Source organism: Macaca mulatta, chromosome 17 (assembly GCF_049350105.2).
Source record: "Macaca mulatta isolate MMU2019108-1 chromosome 17, T2T-MMU8v2.0, whole genome shotgun sequence".
Classification (NCBI taxonomy): domain Eukaryota; kingdom Metazoa; phylum Chordata; class Mammalia; order Primates; family Cercopithecidae; genus Macaca; species Macaca mulatta.
The window spans coordinates 1,003,864-1,007,958 of NC_133422.1; the positions used below are offsets into that span (position 1 = coordinate 1,003,864).

The 4,095-nt window shown below is 45.2% G+C and overlaps 1 pseudogene; it reads right to left on the reverse strand.

The window, feature by feature from the left end:
* Positions 1-3,757: 3,757 nt before the first annotated feature.
* On the reverse strand, positions 3,758-3,854 carry LOC114673633 (small nucleolar RNA U13; annotated as a pseudogene).
* Between the last annotated feature and the right edge of the window lie 241 nt (positions 3,855-4,095).

The following is a 4,095-nucleotide window of genomic DNA, read 5'->3' on the forward strand; positions in this document are numbered from 1 at the left end:
GATCCCGTAGTTGGTGTCATGTCTTACTGGAGTTTGTAAGTCCTTGCCTCTCTCAGCATGTTCTAACTCCCGCACGTTTCCCCTGTGACACACATGAGCCAGGGTTGCACAGCACAGACAGGGCTGTCTCAGGAATGGCTGGGGGTGTGGAAAAGCAGGCTTTCCGGGTAGACACACAGAGTCCAAATCAGGCTGTGGTTCTGTGACCAACTTAGGTAAAAAGGGAACAAAATATGCCTCATTAGGATTATTGAGTGGCTTAAGTGGGATATCAAATAAATATGGTGAGTGATCAAATAAATCATGAATTAGAGCTAATTCCCCAGCATAATATGTTAAACTGAGGGGACAGTTATAGCTCCTGACCTTTCATTTTAAATGGTTGATGAGGCCGGGTGCGGTGGCTCATGCCTCTAATCCCAGCACTTTGGGAAGCTGAGACTGGCAGATCACCTGAGGTCAGGAGTTCAGGACCAACCTGGCCAACATGGTGAAACCCTGTCTCTACTAAATAACTAAATATACAAAAATTAGCTGGGTGGGGTGGTGGGTACCTGTAATCCCAGCTACTTGGGAGGCCGAGGCAGGGAGAATTGCTTGAACTTGGGAGGCAGAGGTTGCAGTGAGCTGAGATTATACCACTGCACTCCAGCCTGGGTGACAGAGCAAAACTCTGTCTTAAAAAATTAGACTGGGTGCAGTGGCTCATGCCTGTAATCCCAGCACTTTCAGAGGCCAAGGCGGGTGGGTCATCTGAGGTCAGGAGTTCAAGACCAGCCTGACCAACATGGTGCAACTGTCTCTGCTAAAAACACAAAAAAATTAGCTGGTCGTGGGTGGTGTACGCCTGTAATCCCAGCTACTTGGGAGGCTGAGGCAGGAGAATCGCTTGAACCCAGGAGGCAGAGGTTACAGTGAGCTGAGATCGTGCCGCTACACTCCAGCCTGTGCAAAAGGAGACAAACTGTCTCAAAGAAGATAGGTAGATGATAAAGAGTGATGATATTAAGAAATCTGGAAAATAAAAGTTTGTATACTTTAAATAGGTACAGTTACATGGTTTAGAAATCAAAACATACTGGCCAGGCACGGTGGCTCACACCTGTAATCCCAGCACTTTGGGAGGCCAAGGTGGGTAGATCACCTGAAGTCAGGAGTTCAAGATCAGCCTGGCCAGCATGATGAAACCTCATGTCTACTAAAAATACAAAAATTAGCTGGGCATGGTGGTGTGCACCTGTAATCCCAGCTACTCAGGAGGCTGAGGCAGGAGAATCACTTGAACCTGGGAGGCAGAGGTTGCAGTGAGCTGAGATTGCACCACTGCGCTCCAGCCCGGGCGACAGCAAGACTCTGTCTCAAAAAAAAAAAAAACATATAAAAGTGACATACAAAAAAACTCTCCTTCATTTCCAATCATTCAATTCACCTCCCCACAGACAACAAATGATATTATTAATAATTTACTGAGCATTCTTAGAGGAATGAAAGTTTATGTGTACACAGTACAAGAAAAATGTATATATACTTTTTGCCTCTTACAGAAATGAGAGAATATTAGGCATATTTTTCTGCATTTGCTTTCTTCACTTGGCAGTATGTCTTGGCACTCTATATAGCAGCACAGAAAGAAATTTATTTTTTTATTCTTACTGCATAGTATTCCATTGTGAGGGTATTATAATCCAACCGGTCCCATATGGATAGACGTATAGTTGTTTCTGACCTTTTCCGATTATAAACAATGTTAGAATAAATAACCTCATAACCATCATTTGTGTATGTGAAAGTAATTATGTGGACAGATTCCTAGAGGTGCAACTCTCGGGTGAAAAGTAAGGTGTATTTGCAAGGTTGATTGCCACATTGCCCTGTGCAGATGTGAACAGTTTCTGCACGGCTCCCTCCTGCACACTTTGCTGAATGTGCCAAGAAGGCAAGGCCTGACTGCTCTTTATCTGAGCCATTTCTCAGGATTGGATTTGTAGGGAGCAACTTTAAGGGGTAAGATGATGTCTCTCTCCAAGACAAAGAGCAAGTTTGCTTGCTGCTTGATATAAAAAAGACAGATTCCCCAAGCTTGGTATACCTCAGCAGAACCATCTGGGTCTTCCCCCTTGCCCCAGTGGGACTTGGGAACAAGGGGAAACTGATGCAAACATGTGTTATGATGCTTGCTGTGCTATGAAAAATAAAGTCCTTTGTCTCTGATCCAGGAATCTTTGTCTTAGTCCAGCATCCATTAAAGCAGGGGTCCCCAGCGCCCGGGCTGCTGACTGGTACCAGTCCATGGCCTGTTAGGAACGGGTCTGCACAGCAAGAGGAGAGTGGTGGGCGAGTGAGCATTACTGCCTGAGTTCCACCTCCTGCCAGATCAGCAGTGGCATTAGGTTGTCATAGAAGCTGAACCCTATTGTGAACTGCACATATGAGGGATCAGGTTGTGCACTCATGAGAGTCTGACACATGATCTGAAGTGGAAGAGTTTCATCCTGAAACCATCTCTCCCCTGTCCATGGAAAAACTGTCTTCCATGAAACTGGTCCCTGGTGCCAAAAAGGTTGGGGACCACTCCACTAAAGAACAGGCTAATTTGGCCGGGCGCGGTGGCTCAAGCCTGTAATCCCAGCACTTTGGGAGGCCGAGACGGGCAGATCACGAGGTCGGGAGATCGAGACCATCCTGGCTAACACGGTGAAACCCCGTCTCTACAAAAAAAATACAAAAAACTAGCCGGGCGAGGTGGCGGGCGCCTGTAGTCCCAGCTACTCGGGAGGCTGAGGCGGGAGAATGGCGTGAACCCGGGAGGCGGAGCTTGCAGTGAGCTGAGATCCGGCCACTGCACTCCAGCCTGGGCGACAGAGCGAGACTCCGTCTCAAAAAAAAAAAAAAAAAAAAAAAAAAAGAACAGGCTAATTTATTGCCTTGTAAAAGCAGGGAAGGCCACAGCTCATGCCTCTAATTGCAGCACTTTGGGTGTTCGCCTGAACCCAGGTGTTCAAGACTAGCCTGGCCAATATGGTGAAACCCCATCTCTATTAAAATACAAAAATTAGCTGGGGCATGGTGGCTCATGCCTGTAATCCCAGCTCCTCGAGAGGCTGAGGCAGGAGAAGTGCTTGAACCTGGGAGGCAGAGGGTGCAATGAGCCGAGATTGTGCCATTGCACTCCAACCTGGGCTACAGAGCGAGACTCTGTCTCGGGAAAAAAAAAAAAGCATAATCAAAAAGATCTTTGATATTAAGTCAATATTTGTAAGCAGTACTATGCTAGGTTTTTGTGGTTTTGTTTTTTGGTTTTTTTATTTTTTGGGGTTTTTTTGGGACAGGTTCTTGTTCTGTCGCCCAGGCTGCAGTGCAGTAGCGTGAACATGGCTTACTGCAGCCTTGACCTCCTGGACTCAAGTGATCCTCCCACCTCAGCCTCTCAAGTAGCTGGGTAGCTGGGACACAGGTGCACACCACCATGCCTGGCTAATTTTTTTATTTTTTATTTTTTGTAGAGACAGGGTCTCCCTATGTGGCCCAGGCTGGTCTTGAACTCCTGGGCTCAAGTGATCCTTATGCTGGTATTATTAATCCCATTACATCTTTTTCCATCAGTAAAAAAGCTTTTCCTTTACAGGAGCATTTTCCATTTCCAACAGAAGCCTACATTGAGTGGACAAAATGAGCTTATTCACCTTAGAAAAGAAAAATCTTATTGGACACTGGGATGAAAAGCATACAGGTTATTGTGAGTTTTTTCCTAAGTTCACATCAGATGAGTAATGTGCCAATGTAACAGTTTGAGGGAGACACATCCCACATGAGTGTGAAAACCCAATCATCATGCTTAAAAAGTACAAAGTGATTGGAGGCTGTTGTTACAGAGTGAAAACCACTCAAATGTCAGTGTTGTTCTTTTCAGTTCACATCAGACACTTAAAATTTTTTTGTTTTGACTATCAAACGTTTCAGAAAACTCAAGAGAAGGAAAGTCTGTCATATTTACTGATATTTTTACTTACCATGTTCTTTCTTTTCTTCCTGATGTGCTAAGGCTTTTTCTTTTTGTCTTTTTCTTTCTTTTTAGAGACCCTCCTTTAGCCGTTC